Source organism: Ixodes scapularis, unplaced genomic scaffold (genome assembly GCF_016920785.2).
Source record: "Ixodes scapularis isolate PalLabHiFi unplaced genomic scaffold, ASM1692078v2 PGA_scaffold13__105_contigs__length_92229423, whole genome shotgun sequence".
Classification (NCBI taxonomy): Eukaryota; Metazoa; Arthropoda; class Arachnida; order Ixodida; family Ixodidae; genus Ixodes; species Ixodes scapularis.
The window spans coordinates 24,341,213-24,360,585 of record NW_024609839.1 but is presented as its reverse complement, the minus strand read 5'-3'; the positions used below and the strand labels follow the sequence as shown (position 1 = coordinate 24,360,585).

Here is a 19,373-nt window from a genome sequence, read left to right as displayed (position 1 = left end):
CCTGGCGGCGCGGCGTCCCCTTGCACGCACTCGCAGCACCTCGCGATCAAACTTCTTCGAATAAAATTTCCGCGTTTAAAACATGAGGTTCCAAGATAATGACATCTAAAGCCTGTTCCACATGCTACGATTCTCATCCGAAATCGGCGTGATTTCCAGTAAATGTGTGATTAAAATTGCAGTCACACTGTCCCAGCGGCTTTGCGACTGGTTTCCACAAAATTGGTATTTTTTCGCAGAGTCGGTGCGATCGCTTTCGCGTCAATCAATAGCGAGCGTCGCGGCCGCGCGTCACGTAAAAGCTTCCAGCCGTTCATTAGCCAGCTTTCATCCGCTGTAGCTGAGTATTTGAAAATAAATGTGGACACCTAAAAGCTTTTGGTTAAATAATTAATTATTAAAAATATCTAGTTACATATTGTATTCTTAAAATCATTTGTGTTTATTAAGACGTTTTTGGTGTATATTAAGCAAATTTAAACGTGTCGTGTCCGTGTCCGCTGCAACTAGTCTTGGGCAGAACAACCAACAGAAATCTCATGGTTGTTGGAGCATTTAAACCAAACATTACGATCGCACTAGCTGCGTCGGCTGTCGTACCGATTTTTTTTCGCACAGTCGCTGCATGGGGAACAGGCTTAAGGCATATCTCTCACTCGGTCGGGGTCTTCTAGTTCCCATGTGTGTGACACTGATTCGAGAAGCAATGAGACCAATCTTTATTGTCTGTTTAAGTTTGTCATTTTTATATCGACCAGGCTGGTGACCAGCTCCAGCGACCACGACGAGACCGTCACGAACGAACTCGCCATGGTTCGCGTATAAGAGTATTCGACTTTGAAATACTCCGCACACAAAGCCATCTCGTACGACGGGCCAAAGCCACGGCGCCCGACAATACGATTCCACGGCTTTTGTCGCGTATAGGTTTTAAAACCGGGATAGCGAAACCGGAGGCTGTCTTTCTTGTACATCCCGACCCACCGCACAGGAAACTATGCTCAACATTTCGGAACTTAATTCGCGTTGTGAGCTGCTCATGCGACTGCAGAGAAAACCGGTGAGCCGTGGTGCTTAGGACGAAGGACCGAGGGCAGGCCAGCCGGGTGCACCCTCACGTCGGGAGGAAGGTTAAAGGACAAGGGGGAGGCAGCAACTTGCCACGCTACGAGCTCGTAGCCTGGCAAGCTTGGAGAGCATAAGGGCATGAGGAAGCCTATAGACGGAGAGCGCGTTTAATTACATGTCGTGACCACGTGGTTTTGGACACCTGGGTGCGACTAACTTGCGCAGCGACAGCATATTTGCACCAGGGTTGACTGGTCACCAGATGAAAATTATAAACGTTCCTAAATTAATTCTCCCAATTACTGGAGTTTTAACAATCACAAGCCTTGGTGTGTAGATTAAGAGAGCCACGAACATTTTATTTCGAATTGAAAAAAAATAAAACATAAACGGGCAATAAAAATGTTAAACGCGTAAAACAAATGGGTAATTTACCAGACTACTTTTCGTAATCTGGTACTTTTTATAAAACACTTTTTATAAAAAAATGTGTTTTATTCCTTGACGAAGTTTTCGGGCTTATTGCATCAAGCAATAAAAAAGGGTTGGTGTGTTTACCCGCATTTGGGGGGCACCTAAAATAATCTGGTTTGCATACGTCGTGGGGAAATTTATTGACTCTTGCTTGAGTAAAATTAATTGTAGGGACAATTTCAGTTTTTTTTTCACTTCAGTTATGAACAGAGGTAAAATGAATTTTGTATATCTGGTAATTAGAATCAATAGTATAAATTTAGAGTAAAATCATTTACGTTTAACTTATACCCTAACTTTGTACAATAAGATACGACCTGGTGGTTGTTTAGAGCCTTGTGCACTCCAGAACTTCAAACAAAAACTGATATTAGGCATATTAAGAAAATATAACCTGGCGCGTGACGTTTTAATTAATATTAATATTTCTTCTTTTTTTCTTTTTTTTTTTGCAAAACTATACTGCAATATTCATACCCAAAAAGATTTTCTCAGTGATCAAAATTTAAAAATGCAGCTGGTGACCTAGTTTTGCCTATTCGAATATTGGTGGTATATGATAATTTTGCATTGGGGACGAGAGGCTTTGGTGGTACCACCTTACGGGCACCCACCTGTGACGGAGCTGGAAGGATGCGAGCAGACGACGCGCTGTGTGAATGCACGGTGTCGCTAAGGTAATACGCATCTAGGCCAATTAAAAATGGTTTATTTATAATAAAGAAACCTGTATGACTTTTTCGTGACTGATTTTTTTAATGAATCACAGAGCCGCGAGGTTGCTTTTTATAATAAAAGAAAACTTTCAAATTTCAAAACAAGCCCGAAGTTCCACATTACAGCTTGCGCGGCGTGCATCAGGGCCATTCAAAACCTCTTTGATTCTTTTATTTTTTTATTTGTGAAGGCTGCTGTAGAAAAAGCATTTGCATTCATCAGAGTAAATGATGTGCGGTCGTCATAGCTGTGCAGGCGCGCACAGTTATGTTACAAATACCGCACACTTGTTTTAGCTACACTCTAAAAAAAAAGGGTATCACCTTACACCCTTTGTCCATATAATACACCCCTCAACTTCATTTCGACATACAGCGCCCTATAATCGAACAGACGGCCCAAAATTTTACGAGGAGCTCAATAACGGTTCGATATAACATTTAAATAGCTGGAGTACGCATCAAAGACCAGATAAATAAAACACCGAGTTTTTACAGTAGGGCCAAGAAAACCCCGAATATTTTTTTCGTAGTCAGTAACACGTACATTAGCTCTTTTAATACGTTGTATCACACAACTATCAAGCCCCTCGTAAAATTTGGGGCCGTCTGTGCGCTGTAGGTCGAATTAAAGTTTTGGGCTGCATCATATGCGACAAAATGTGCAACAACACACCTTTTACACTTTTTTAGAGTGTGCATTGGGCTTGCCGATACTGACTCTCTTGTCCAAGTGTGACTCGACAGTTACTGACCAGCAAATGCTTGTCATCAACTGACGCTTAACACCAACCGTATCGAATACGTCGGAAACAAGTTTGTTACATCGCCACTTTCTCAATAGAAAGCAGAAATGTTCATAAATTTCTAAATTGTCGGACATTACAAGGCAAATTAAGGCGACTGATTAATTTGTCACAATTCAGTTTTTACTAAGAATTGTTTACAAATTCCAAATCGCTCAATGAAAGGCGCATCACGCATTATACGCATTTGGGTCCGCAAAAACGTATTAGAATTGAGACTTGGATCGCAAGGGGGTCTCGCATGCTTCGCGTCGACTGAATGAATAAGCAGGTATTTAATTGAAACAACTCCACAATACTTCTTCTGCCTGCCAGGTATTTTGAGGAAATGTTTGTTTACTGGTTTACAAGATAAAACAAAAACGAAATAATAAAATTGGAATTAACAAGGGACAAGCTTTCTCAAAACTCATTGGAACCAACAGGGCACACTGAGTCACTTTCACTAGAGTGTTGAGTACACAGGCGAGAGGTTCTCGAACTTCGCTTTTTTATTTTCAATTTTATAAAGCTTTTTGTTCACTTTTTTTTGTTCGAACTATAATAAACAAATACACCCTATTCGCAGTTGTAGATGTGGTAGGTTAAAGCAGAAGTCTATTAACATAAACTATCATTTGAAGCATTGGTTCACTGCAAGAAAACAAATGAAGGTGTTTTTTATCCAGTTGTAGTGCACATCAGCCAGATTCACACACACTGGGCAGACTACATAGTGACATCGTGCACAATTTCGGCCGATGCCTGATGTACGACCATTCAATACAAGGCGAACGCCAAAGTGGCGCCCGCATGTATTTCGCCGCTCAAAATAGCCTTGGCCTTTTAAAAAATGCAAGGTGGCGCCGTCCTGGAGTCATCATAACAACGAGACAGATGTGTTGGATGTGTCGCTAGTCCTTTTTCGTTATAGTCAACAGAAACCTTTTTTACCATTTCAAGGCTTTAGCGAATTTCAAGATGATTCCCATTCTCATGGGACGAAACGTGGACTTTTGTGCAGTTCGACATGCCCCGTTATCAAACACTTTTGTTTGTTACGTCCGAAAGACCCATACAGTACAAAGAAGTGCAACAGTATAGGTATCTTATCCCTAGAGCTTCCTCAGATCTCAGGAGTCTCATTTTTAACGATAACGTTTCTCAGTAACACCCTCCCAACTTCAAATCTACATTCTGCGCAGGTGCTACACATCCCACAATGATGCATCAACAAGTGTCCAACTTATTGCGAGCATGTCGTCGCAGCCAACTATGGTTCGATTTTAATATTGCGATATGCTAGCTATCAGAACTACGTCTTTGTTTAGTGCATTACTTTAGGCCGGGGCTAGAGGTGTTCTTGATTGAGCTGATGAAATAAGTAACATTTAAGCGCAACAAAATGAAATATATAAATTCTTGTTTTATTGTCGCACACTTACCAAATTGAGCTGCCGCAAAAAAAAAAAATCCTTTCTTGAGATTACATTTGCAACGTGGCAGTTAAAATATAAGGAAAATAGTTTTATTCTACTCTTTTTAAACTTGCCCAACTGGTTATGACCATCCTGGTTCAATGTAATATCGCCAGTTGCAACCAACGCGAAGTAAGAACATTATTCGTAAAATGATTGTTCATTTTTAATAGGTATTGTTCAACAAAGTAACCCTGTGTAATCTAGGCAGTGGATACTTACACTTTGTTTCTGTCAACGGTGGTAGGCAATTGCTTAAGATTTGCATAAAAATTGTTGTGTAACGTCATGTTCATCAGTGATACGTAGTTCGTGGCATCTGAAACTAATGGTAGCTAAAAGCGGAACAAAAAGCTCTTAGGATTTCATTGATGATCTGAATAAAACATTAGAAGCTTTTCTTACAAAAGTTCCCTTTTTTAACATTTAATTTAGAATATCATTATTCCAGCTAATTAAATATTTAGGGAAGCGATTAGACACACTAAGAAATAAAATCTATAAATCGAACTTTTTTTATTAAAGTAAACGCAGCAGTAAAACAGAGAAAAGGAACAAAATCGAAAGAAGTAATACCAAAATGATAAGAAGTAATACCAAGATGATAAGAGGAACGGAATTAGAACTCCACGCGAACATCGTTTGACACAGATCTTTCTTTAATACTTGCAGAACGCTTCTTCAATGTTCCACCCCATTTCTCGGCTGCCAATGAGTGTTCTTCGGAAAACTCCTGAACGCTTTGCGTATATAAAGCACTGGTCACAGAATGGTTAGGGGTAGTCGCCCTCTCGCCTTCGTCGCAAAATGCTGCTACCGCTTTCTTTAAGTTAATAAACAAAATTTTGCGTCATTAAAAGCTGATTTTCAGTTTCACAATCATTTCCCATATTTTGTTCGCGAAATCGCATTGAAGTACTAGTTTTATTCGTGACAATATGTGAAACCTGTAATAGATATGATGACAATTTGCGCAAACAAACAAAACAAAGATGTTCAGCCTTGCCACTCTGGTGAATAAGGAAGACCAGCGAAACTGTTCGCTCGTCTTGTGTGTTTCTTCCTCGTCCACGCCTGTTTTGCGCGCTGTTTCTTACGGTGAATTAACACATACTATCCCAACTATCCCTTCTTCTATGATAACTGTAAAAGTTGTCGCCGTCGCTCATAGTTGGTGGTAGCTGTCCAGAGTTTTGCGTAGTTTCGTGTCAACATTTATTTGGTTCCGGGCACGAAACTGGGGAAAAAAGCTCTGAACAAGTCCGCTGTAAAAAGAATGACAATTACATTAATTGTGCTTATACGACTTTGCTGACATTAGATGGTTAATTAACAGAGTAAGCAGAATTGTTCATTATCTTGAAACTGTGGTTTTATTAACTATACCGAATATCAGTATTGATGGCGATTACTTCTAGAGGCTATGGTAGTACAAAGAATTTGCGAAAAGGCAGAATTTTTAGATATTAGTTGATGACTTTACCATTTTAACTTGATTTTTAATTGGGGCGAAAAACAAACCCAGGAAGATGTGCATTCATTGACACCTGGAGGAGTACCGCAGTGGTTCCAACCACACCATCACTTCTAGGCCGTGCGTCCTCGGTGTATACGCCCACGGCACGCTGCTGAGACAGTGACGGTAGGACAGGCAGATACGTGACTTTGCTAGGCGTCATTGTAGGCAGACAACCTTGTCACCAGCGCTGCTATCACGTGGCTCTCGCCGATTTGTTTTAGAGCGCAGCTCTTAGGGGCCCGTTTCCGGCTTGAGCGGCGTCGCCGTCGCCGTCGCCGTCGCCGTCGGCGTAACCGCGCGGTGCATCATGGGAAATGTCCCATAATGCACCGCGCGAGCCCCCCACCGGGGTCACGTGACCTCGTGGGGGGTCACGTGACCCCCCGAAGTCACGTGACTCCCCTGAGGTCACGTGAACCCCTCCTCGAGGTCACGTGACCCCCGCCGATGTCGCGTGACCCCCCGATGACGTCATCGTCACTGATGACGTCACCGGCATCCACATCGTCATCGTCATCATCACTGATGACGTCATCGTCATCCACATCGTCATCGTCATCACTGATGACGTCACCGGCATCCACATCGTCATCGTCATCATCACTGATGACGTCACCGGCATCCGCATCGTCATCGTCATCATCACTGATGACGTCACCGGCATCCACCGTCATCATCACTGATGACGTCACCGGCATCCACATCGTCATCGTCATCATCACTGATGACGTCACCGGCATCCACATCATCATCGTCATCATCACTGATGACGTCACCGGCATCCATATTGTCATCGTCATCATCACTGATGACGTCACCGGCATCCGCATCGTCATCGTCATCATCACTGATGACGTCACCGGCATCCACCGTCATCATCACTGATGACGTCACCGGCATCCACATCGTCATCGTCATCATCACTGATGACGTCACCGGCATCCACATCATCATCGTCATCATCACTGATGACGTCACCGGCATCCATATTGTCATCGTCATCATCACTGATGACGTCACCGGCATCCACATCGTCATCGTCATAATCACTGATGACGTCACCGGCATCCACATCGTCATCGCCATCATCACTGATGACGTCACCGGCATCCACATCGTCATCGTCATCATCACTGATGTCACCGGCATCCACATCGTCATCGTCATCATCACTGATGACGTCACCGGCATCCGCATCGTCATCGTCATCATCACTGATGACGTTACCGACATCTGCATCGTCATCGTCATCGTCATCATCACTGATGACGTCATCAGTGACGTCACTGATGTCGTCACCGGCATCCGCATCGTCATCGTCATCATCACTGATGACGTCATCAGCGATGTCACTGATGACGTCACCGACAATCGCATCGTCATCGTCATCATCACTGGTGAAGTCATCAGTGACGTCACTAATGACGTCATCGGTACCCGCATCGTCATCGTCACTGATGACGTCATCAGTGACGTCAGTGATGACTTCATCGGCATTGGGGGTCACGTGACCCCCAAGGTCACGTGACCCCCCCCCCTGGTTAGTTTAACCCCCCCTCCCAGTGCCCTTCCCTCCTCCTCCTCAAGAGCTGCGCTCCAATTCGGCGTTACAGGGAGTTGTAAGCGGCTTTCATTTTTTTTAGAGCGCAGCTCTTAGGGGCCCGTTTCCGGCTTGAGCGGCGTCGCCGTCGGCGTCGCCGTCGCCGTCGCCGTCGGCGTCGGCGTAACCGCGCGGTGCATCATGGGAAATGTCCCATAATGCACCGCGCGAGCCCCCCACCAAGGTCACGTGACCTCGTGGGGGGTCACGTGACCCCTCGAAGTCACGTGACTCCCCTGAGGTCACGTGGCCCCCTCCTCGAGGTCACGTGACCCCCGCCGATGTCGCGTGACCCCCCGATGACGTCATCGTCACTGATGACGTCACCGGCATTCACATCGTCATCGTCATCATCACTGATGACGTCACCGGCATCCACATCGTCATCGTCATCATCACTGATGACGTCACCGGCATCCACATCGTCATCGTCATCACTGATGACGTCACCGGCATCCGCATCGTCATCGTCATCATCACTGATGACGTCACCGGCATCCACATCGTCATCGTCATCATCACTGATGACGTCACCGGCATCCACATCGTCATCGTCATCATCACTGATGACGTCACCGGCATCCGCATCGTCATCGTCATCATCACTGATGACGTCACCGGCATCCACATCGTCATCGTCATCATCACTGATGACGTCACCGGCATCCACATCGTCATCATCACTGATGACGTCACCGGAATCCACATCGTCATCGTCATCATCACTGATGACGTCACCGACATCCGCAATGTCATCGTCATCATCACTGATGACGTCATCAGTGACGTCACTGATGTCGTCACCGGCATCCGCATCGTCATCGTCATCATCACTGATGACGTCATCAGCGACGTCACTGATGACGTCACCGACATTCGCATCGTCATCGTCATCATCACTGGTGAAGTCATCAGTGACGTCACTAATGACGTCATCGGTACCCGCATCGTCATCGTCACTGATGACGTCATCAGTGACGTCAGTGATGACATCATCGGCATTGGGGGTCACGTGACCCCCAAGGTAACGTGACCCCCCCCTGGTTAGTTTAACCCCCCCCCCCAGTGCCCTTCCCTCCTCCTCCTCAAGAGCTGCGCTCTAATTCGGCGTTACAGGGAGTTGTAAGCGGCTTTCATTTTTATTCCAAACTTAAGACAGACTACCGAAACCTTGTGTTGCCCGAATTTATATATATCAACACGCAAGAGTAGAAAGGATGACTGCTATTTTATATCTGCGTACATGCTTTAAAAGTACAACTTATATAATTATTTTGCTCTTAGACCAGTTTTCCTTTCCTTTTTAAATAGTATTTCTTTCTGAAACGTGGTATGAAATTGAAGACGGTGTTCCTACCCTGACTGCTTAACATCATTGTTTTCTTAAACCTGAGTGGTAAATGAGAGGTGGGATTTCTATTTATCTTAGACAAGATATTCAACTAGAAAATTTCAATACATTGAACGAAAATGCAAAGGCTAACAAAATTGTAAACCATGGACGGTGGCTATTGTTCTTTACATAATAGCCACCAGCCGGCAACTGTAACAATTGTTTGTCAATTCTTAAGAAATCACTAGATTATGTATCCCTAAATAACTGCTCACTTATTCTAAGCAGTGATTTAAATGTTCCTACTTAAAAAGAAAACTCTCCCGTTTCTTTTGTACTGAACAGTACCCTCAAAAGTCTCGTTTTTGTTCAGTGTCATTACGTTTCCCCCTAGAGTCGCACTTTCTAGATGAAGCGCTGTTTTCTTTACCATTATACGCACTATTGTTAACAGTGCGAATACAATAAGTTGTGACATCAGCGATGATTTGCCTGTTTTTATATTTTAATTCTCATGGGTTACCAAGAAGGCTAGAAAGCCATGTAGCAAGAACGATATTCTCATTTGCTAACAAATTGTATATTTACATTAATAACAAAAGAGTCAATATCTAAAGGTCGGGGAATGCGGCCTGTGTAGCCCTTCGCCTTTTAATTTCGAGCCCTCGCGTGCAAGTGATGGTGTTTTCTCGTACTGGTAGTCTTCGTTTACTTTACTCGCTGTAGTGTGCTGCTACAGGTACCCCCCCCCCTTCCCCCTTAGGGAGGAGGTGCAGAAGACGAGCGACCAGGCGTCCCTTTGAAGTGTACACGTCTTTCTATGGTTGGAGTTGTGTGTGCTTAGGGTTGCTCGAGATGTGCTGGTTTTATCCTGTCGGAGTGCAATTGTATCTTCACGCCCTTTTACGAGCACGGTGAAGTACTTGTCGCCGTGTTTTAAACTTTGAATGGTCCTTCATATGGGTTCTGCAGCGGTCGTTCCACGGCGTCTGTGCGTATGAACATGCGGGTGCAGCGTCACAGTTCCGGGCTGAGAAACAACTTGAGAGAGTTCCGCTGTCGTGTGGGCCTAGGTCGTAGTTTCTCGAATGAGGAACGGAACGTAGACAGCTTACGTAGTCCTCTGCTCAGGTGCTTTTGGTATTGGCGGTAGATGGTAGAAACTCACTAGGGATGTGTAGAGGCGTGCCGTACACCATTTCTGCTGAACTGCATCCCAGGTCACTTTTTAGCGACGCGCGTATTCGAAGCATAACGAGTGGTAGAGTTTCCGTTTAAGGCGCGGCTGTACCTTTCATCTTCAAACTGGACTTTAGCTGTCTGCGAAACCGTTTTACTATTTCGTTGGAGATGGGGTGATAGGATGTAGTGTGGATATAGTTTGTACCTAGGACCCGCGAAAGGTTCTGGAAGAGTGTAGACTCGAATTTGTCTTCCTCAGCTTGTCGTGATGGTGGTTAGGATTCCAAAACGGCTAACCCACGTGCTGACGAAGGCCCGTGCTACGGCTTCTGCTGTCATCGACGTGATCGGTGTTGCTTCAGGCCACCTCGTGAAGTGATCGATGCAGGTCTAAATGTACCGGCAATCGTCGGCCGGTGGGAGTGGTCCCCTTTATGCCATCGATGTGGATGTTGTTGAAGCGTCCATCGGGTGGTGAAAACTGGCCAAGCGGTGTAGTTGTGTGTCGACCAACTTTCACGCGCTTGCATTGTTCGCACGCGCGTGTCCAGTTGGGAATGTCGGCATTGATCTTATCCCAGATGAATCGAGCAGTTATGAGATGTTGTGTGGCTGGAATGCCTCGGTGTGAAAGTGAGTGAATTGCTTCAAAAATGGGTTTCCGGAACTTCTCGGGAACATATGGTCTTTGTTGTCCTGTCGATACATCGCAGACCAATGTTGATTTACATTCGGCTTCAAAAATAGGTTTCCGGAACTTCTCGGGAACATATGGTCTTTGTTGTCCTGTCGACACATCGCAGACCAATGTTGATTTACATTCCGGAATCTTTATGTCTGGGAGGTTCAGTGACGTTCTTTTCCGCAGATGTGGCAGTGTAGTATCTGTGCTTGCGCTGCTGCTAGTTCTTCGTAGTCGACAGCGTTCCGTTGCGTAGAGCAGGTGTTCACGCCAATTCGAAAGAGTGCGTCTGCTACGGAGTTATCTTTGTCTGGTACCAAGCGGATGTCCGTCGTGAACTTCATGGCGTAGGCTATTTGCCGTATCTCTCTTGGCGCGTGCGTTTCACTTCTAGATGTTAAAGCATATGTCAGCGGCTTGTGGTCTGTCATCACAAAAAATGATCGCCCCACGAGGTAGTAGCGAAAGTGTCTGATGGCATGGTAGCGGCACTCACTGCTTGCCAGTTTCTGTGAGAAGAATGCCATTGGTTTCCATGTCCGTTTATGCTCTGCTGGAGGACAGCTCCGACGGCGGAGTTAGGAGCATCTACCATGACTAATGTTGGCGCTAGAGCCTTTGCATGGGTCAGCAGTGTAGGTTTTGCAAGTTTCTCCTCGATGGCGGAAAGCGCTGCGTCAGCAGTTGATGTCCAAGTCAGAACGGCGCTCTTGCCTGGCTTTTCTTGCAATAAGTTACACAGGGGATGGCGGATAGTAGCACACTGAGAGACAAAGCGCCTGTAGAAGTTCACAAGCCCGAGAATCTCGTGGAGTTTCTTTGTTTTAAGGGGGTTGCGGAAACTTGCGTACGGCTTCTACTCACTGCGCCGGCTGCCGTATGCCGTGACTGTCGACGTGATGGCCTAGGAAATCCAGGCCCTCGACGCCGAAGGTGCACCTCGCAGAGTTGACGATCATTCTATAGTTTTTGAGGCGAGAGAAGAGCTGATGTAGGTGCTCTACATGGTCTTTTTCGTTGTCGCTGTAAATGAGGCGGCCGTCTATGTATGCGAAAGTAAAGGTCAGACTGCGTAGGACTAGGTCGATGAATCTTTGGAAGGTCTGGGCAGCGTTGCGGAGACGAAACGGCAATTGTAAGTACTCGAACATGTCGAAGGGAGTTATTATGGTGGTTTCGGGACGTCGGGCGTATGAGTTCATTCTTCAAGTGTTCATAGGGTTGGCCTTCTAATGGACCGCAAAGGATGTCCCGAACGACTGCCGCCGATGACTGCGGCAGAGCGGAAATGACGTGGTTGAACTTCGTCAAGGACAATGTTATCGTCTTTCTGAAGGTCGACTTAATCGTGAGGGACCAGAGTTTCGAATCGGCAACCCAGAATTCCGGTAACTTGAAGTTGACCGCAACGACAGTAAGTGTTGTTAGTTCACCCGACGACGTGGAAGGTTGAGTGACGCTCATCGTTCTCAATGAGTGCAGGTGTTCCAAGGCAAGCTCACTGGTTGATGGAAGATTCTCGGCGATTAGAAGGTCTTCTTCCGAGCTTCGGATCACCCGTTTGTAGCAGGAAAGATATTCTCTTTTGCTAAGCATTGTTTTTTTACATTATTTACAAAAGAACCAAAATATAACGGTCGTAAAATATGAACTGCGTAGCCATTTGCCTCGTCATCTCGAGCCCCCGGCTGCAAGTGATTGTGTTTTCTCGTGGTGGTGGACTTCGTATTTACTCGGCGTAGCGTGCCGCTACAACCATTTACTTTTCGAACAATCACAAATTGGAGTCTATAATGGCGTAGAAACGTAGATTTATAAACAAACTTGAACACAGTTGTTTTGATTGTTTTGAAGCGGGGCATGAAGGAAGCATTATTTGAGTTTATGACTGTATTTAAATCTATTTACACCTCGGACTTTCCGTACAAAACGGTGGTTGTTTAAAAACGAACTAGGAAACCATGGGTTACTCCATCTACTTTAGCATCAATACAACAAAAAGTGGCTTATATTAGCTTTACGTATGTTCAAGAAAAGACAATGATCTTACAGCGGTCAAGAAATATTGCAATCAACGTGCATTTGCGAAAAAAGGCAAAACCGTTATATCACGGACATGTTTTTCATGACTAAGAAAATTACCTGATGTGCCTTGGCAATATATTACGAGGTGCTACAACGCAGACACCCAGGGAAATCTATATATCTTATTTCAATATCTGGTGAAAAATTGTCAAGTATATAGCTATCGGATCATTTCAACGGCCATTGCACTAACTTGCATGGAGGCGCCCAGAATGAGTATGTTACTTTGTCTAGCTTGAATCGGGCAGATGAAAATGTTTTTCTTATACCTATGAATGATTCGAAGTTTTTTTATGGACCTATGGGATTGAATAACACCAAAAGCCACGACATAGATGAGATACAAATAAACATGTTAAATGTAACATAAAGCCTTATTGTTAGTATGCAGTATATTTACCTCCCCCTTGACAACTGGCAAATTTCCTAATAAAAGGAAATTTTGAAAGATTTCTGTTCCGCACAGGGAAGCCGGAGGCGACAAAAATGCACTTAAAGTTATAAACCCATTTTATGGTGCCCAAAACGTTTAAATGATTTGAAAAAAAAATATTTGGCGACGTTCAGGCGAAGTTTTTATTAAATATTGTGGGGTTTTATAACCCTATACGAGGCCCGAGTCGATCAAGCGCCACTCCAGTTACTCCCAAGGAAGTCACAAAACACAGCAAGTGCAATTAAACAGTTTAGTGGGTCACAATCTGTCGCCCCAAGTCCCGTTTCTCAGGATGCAGCTTGTCGATCTCAGCAATCATGACTTTTTTTTGTTCTCCGCTTGCTCTCTCCTTAAGCAGCCACCTTAACCCCTTGTCTACCGACCCCTCTCCCTCCTACCGACGATGTTATGACTAACCCTCTACCGAGCATTTCATTACTACGGGGTACGGGTGTGTCTTGAAGCGCACGGCGCTGTAACGCAAACCTCTTCGTATCAACGGACATACACAGAGCTTATCGACACTGTGGACTGGTCAGGATACTAAGGGTGTCAGACCGGAGAGGCATATCGGCCTTGGCGTCGGAGGCGAGAGTGTTAATGGACCATCAGACCGGCGGGTAATGCGGGCTTCGGCACTGGAGCTTTGGAGGAGAGTGAAAGGCTCTTCTCAACATTTACTTCTGACTTGGATTTCGGGAAAAAAGTACATAGAATGCGCTCTATGATCGCAGAAGAAATTTTATAATGTAAAATATGGAATAAAATCAGTTTATGCTAAGACTTTTCATTGACATTCGTAAAGCTTTCGACTGTCGAAACCATTCTACGTTCCTTGATAAACTCTCATGTTATGGTGTGCGGGAGACATATTTATCACCTATTGATTTCTACATGAAACAACGCAAGCAGTGCGTCTCAACGAATGATGATTGTGTTTCTTTTCTTCTGACTCTTGGAAGTCTGGTGTGTCTTAGGACGATATACCTGGCCCCTGTTATAACATTTTCATATTAATGTTATAGTCAAAATTTGCTATTAAGCGCGTGTAATCACGTCGGCTGACGACACTCGTATTTTTTGGCTACGACGATTATGAGTGAACTTAGCTCACGGAGAGGATGTTGTCGTCTCAAAAACTTCCTTTTAAAGATGGACACAATAATGTGCAAACAAATTCCGCCAAGTCAAAAGCTACTGTATTTAAATAATTAAATAGGCTTACTGTTAAAAATTGTACTTTAAACAATGGTGACAGCCAGATTGAAATAGTAAAACAGCACTAAACGCTAAGTGTAATTTTTTCGGAACATGCAGTGAGATGATCATGTAGAATATTTAATTTATAAACAGGCAAAATAGTTGGCGTAATAGGTCAGTGTCGTTTTAGTTTGGCTAAAAATATTAAGGTTTAAATTTATCACGGTTTTCTTGGCTCAATAATTAATTGTTGCAATTTGGTTTGATGTATCACGACTCAAGCTAATCTAATTGTGTTTCTCCAAAAAAGTGCCACGCTTCTTTTCAAAAGTTCCCTACACACCCATGCAGAGCCATTATTTGAGTCATAATCTTATGAAGGTTCTGAGTGTTTATGGCTATCATTAAGAACGCTTGTATTTATTTTTAAGTGTGGGGTGTATTGCTTTTTAATGCCAGAGTATTAAATGTCCCATGGAGCAGAAGAGTCGTCTGTGACCACGAAAAACCACACCCAAATTTTGTTGGCAAGACGGCACTTAAATTCCCATTGGCTGCGACGCGTTATAGTTCCAAGGAACGCCACCCTAGAAAGGGTTGTCACTATTGTCTTTCCATCAGGATCATTGGTGGCCGAGTGGGCTAAGGCGCATCAACTCGGAACACATGGACCGAATGCTCGCGCTGCAGAACCCAGGGATCAGAGGTTCACTCCCCATCTTTGCCTGTGTCAATATGGATGAGCACAGTACAGGGGTGTGGTTGTGTAACACTAATGCGTGATTCACGTTAAAAGCCCAGGCTAGCGGTTGTATTGCACTGGCTAATTTGCTCATCTACAACTAAGACATCAGACACCCATTGGGATTGATCAACTTCCGGCTGTATAGACATACACAATACAATTGCTGTTACATTTCTTCCCATAAAATATCCGCCAAGCCCTATCAGAGCACAATGAGGAAATATGTGTTTCCATTGAAACTCACTTCTAGAATACTTATTAGGCAAAAAGTTTCATACCCTAAAATTGCACAGCAAGAGGTTTTAGATATTACCAGTTAAACCAAGAAGGAAAAAAGCAACCCTTTTAGCACCAAGAAAGATTCTGATGTCTTAGTTGACGAACAACTAAGAAAATAGGTAGTTTTGTAGCCAATATCTGTAATAAAAGCATTACTATGTTTTTGTTTTTTTTCAATAATAAACAGCTCAATAACGAATACCAATGTGTGCCTTAAACTTGTTTCTTATTTCCAAGCAAACTGTTAAATAAGATTGCAAACATGGAGGATTGTGTGCTTTTTAATCGTAGATCCTGAGTATCACACTAACTGTTGTCAACATGTGGAAATGATGCTACTGTTAGAAAGGTACGCACTAGATTAATATTGTTGGAACGTGACTTGCGACGGCCAGATATCAAACACATGGGTTTGATATCATTTTCAAATGATTCGCAGGGGGTGTACTCTGATAATGCCTCTTTACCGGTGACTGGCTTGCATGAATAAATTTCTCTTTTTTGCAATTTTTATTTGCGAATACCAATAGCATTTTTATTTAGAGAGGTATATTGATATACGTAGGCGAATATAATTACTACCGACAGCATTAAAAGAACACACTGCAGCTGGAATATATAATCTTCAAATGTAAAAAACACATGCTTTGTATACGAGCCAATTGAAGATTACAAACAAGAGTAGATATTTTGCTAGTTTTAATAAATGCTACTGAAATTCTCTCTTCATTTTATATTTTATCAATTTCTTCATATAACTGTCTGCCTGTTTATAAAGTCCACTTGGTGCTTTGCACCCTGGTGCCGGCTATATAAAAATGAAAGGAGTGCATAGTCGATTTAATGTTCCAAAAACAGCCTCTTGCTCACGCTGTCTCAAAATGATGCTACATAGTCGAACGGCTAAAATGATAACGGAAACCAAGATAGTCAAAACAATTTTGCATGTTAATCTTAGCTACCGTAATAAAAAAAAAATCAATAATATTGTGTCCTAATATGTATACTGCAGCAATTCGTAGAGCATCATAAAATTCAGTATTACGGACGCTATAAAATAATCTCCGTAGTACCAATAGCTTTCGCGTTTCTACAAAATAATTACCCTATAAATGTACAATTTCATACGAGCTTACCATACATTTTTTGTTTTAAAAGTCACTATAAAAGTAAAAAGAGTGTTTTTAAAATTGTATATCTTTTATAGGGGCCTCGCATCTCTAAATAGAATTCAACACTACGTTCCAAAGGTGTCACTTTTGCTTCAATGCTTGATTCCTTTGAATTCATGCAAACGAGAACAACACAAAATGCTCTGTGGGAGGATACATCAACAATTTCTCCCTGATTTCTATGCTTGTCCTCCAAGCAATTTACTAAACGGTACTGCTACCCTGAGATCGGCGATTTAGTTTATACACAATTTTAGAGGTGGCGTCGCCTTAGTCCAATATTGTCTTAAAAAACAATCAGTTTCAAATAAGAATATAACAGAGCAGGCTTACGAATTGGTATAAAGATTGGAGTTCGGTAGGGTTCTTGATCCAGTTAGGGTAACCAATAAGCTGGTACATATTCGTTACCTAAAAAAACACGAAAGCACATTCTATTAACTGAGCTAGGCAAAATAATTGGTTGAATGGTGCTGTTGTACCTTGTGAATCGCAGCCATCCTTGTGTTTGTGTCAAGCCAATCCTTTTCCTTTTCTTTAAGAAGATATGTGAGTGACTCCTTCAAATATGTGATCATTTCATTTATCTGAAAAGGAACTTATACACCTAAACGTGCTTTCGGAACAAAACTGTAATACTTACAGTTTGCTTTCTGACATGCTATCCCATTGACAGAAATATATTGTTGTGCAAAAAAAAAAAAAAAGCTCGGAGGGAGTGGAAAATGCAGGGATTTCTACAAATACATCCTCAGATCGTACCATATAAGGTGTTAACAAACAACATTTTATAATACCAGTCTTAAGCACGGAAACCATGAGCGGTGAAAGCGAGCGCCGCGCGAAAACTTGCCGCTCGCCGCCAGCGCGCAAGGGCCCTTAACCGCGCGTAATATACCTTAACCGCAAGGCATTATTTGTATCCTCCAGATCCGACTTAGAGGCGCCAGCACCATCTTGCTTTGGGCACGGCGCACGTTTTCATCGATTGCGTGTTCCTCACTTTAGATTTCCTTTATAAATATCGCTCTTATTTGTTTTGGGCCGCCCCAGGGGCACGTTTACCTGACCTGAGACACTCCCTCCGGTGGGACTAATACGCAAATCTAAAAAGCATCTTCATGGCGTTTCCTCCGCCTCGTATACAACCTGCACGTATTCTTGCACAATTTCAGAAGGCAATTGTTATACTTTTGTTGGGCTTCATTGGGATATCGCGTTCCTGAATAATAGTGACGTAATCAGTAAATTATTTTCAAGCAGCCTTTACAATTTGTTACACAAATAGGGCGAGCGTTATCGTGGATAATATTAAATTGTTTGGCGTGCGTGTCTTGGAACAGGGGAGAATTACGCAAAAAATATAGCATATCGAAATTTCGAAACCTACTTCCAAACTATTTTTTCATGCGAAAGTCAACAGTATTGACATTAGGCGTCCTAGGCGATTTTTAAACAAAAACTGAACCGGTTTTGTCTCTGCGCTTTTGTATTCGTTTCGTCGGGTTGAAAGACGAATCCTCCCAACCCTGTTCTGTCCTCTCTCTAACCCTGTCGCCCTTCAACCTCAATCCTGGAAAAAGTGGCTTGCATCGATCTCCACAGCGCCTGGAAGAGGCCTACTGCGTGGCACTGGCCAACCACATGGAGGACTTCCTCGGGGACTGCTAGATGTCTAGGCAGGACCTAATCCACACTGGTCATCCCCACGAAGTTGCCGGAATAGACGTTTATCGTTCTTTTTATTTTAAAATAATCGTTTTTTCTCTTATTTGTCAACTGTTTGGTTCCCGTCCCGAAAGAGAATCTCCGACGCTCTCTCAGGCTGCTCACTTTGTAGACGCGCGAGGGATCTCTCGTCCGTGTTTAAACAATACAGATGGCGCGCGTGATGGCCTAAGTGCGGAGATGCACGCATCGCAGAGGGTGGAGGAGTAAACGGATATATGCTGCACTGCGCTCTGCGCCCAAGTTTGTAGCGCGGACCGTAATGGCAACAGTATGCACCAGGCAGACACAACACGATCCTTGCGAAAGCAAGCAAACCCGACCAGCGCCGAAGAAAATGACTCCTCGACAGATCATTTTCTTTCCCAGACAAACAAATTAACAACAAAACTATTCAAAAATATTATATATAAAAACATACACAGGTAACTCACATCAGCCGTCGCATCTACATTGAAGTATGCAGCTGTGTATAAATCTCCAAAAACGAATTTCATATTCTTCATCAGGTGACGAATGCAGTTAGATTGAGGAGAAAGCTGATTAAAGGAGGCGTCAACTGATCCCATAAATTGAGAGTATGTAGTGTAGAGTGTCAGTCTTGTGTATGGTAAAAGCTGAACAATTCGTTTCCACCCAAGATAATTAAAAATCACTTCCCTGTAACAAAAGTGAGTTTCATATTCAAGCAAAATATTAAAATGATCTCGAATTTCACCTTTACACTATCTAAAATGTGTAGGTGTATCAGCGACGGCAAGCATCTTTTTCTATATATAGTTCAAATTCGCTTCATGCTCCCAGAAGTATTTGACAAGGAGTACTCACTTCCGGATATACGATTTCCACAAGCATATCTTGTTGGTTTACACAATGTACACTAGGAATATT

General features: G+C 43.4%; 1 pseudogene; it reads right to left on the bottom strand.

Moving 5' to 3' along the window:
* LOC115332178 overlaps positions 1-19,373 on the bottom strand; it is a 104,266-nt pseudogene that overhangs the window by 32,295 nt on the left and 52,598 nt on the right.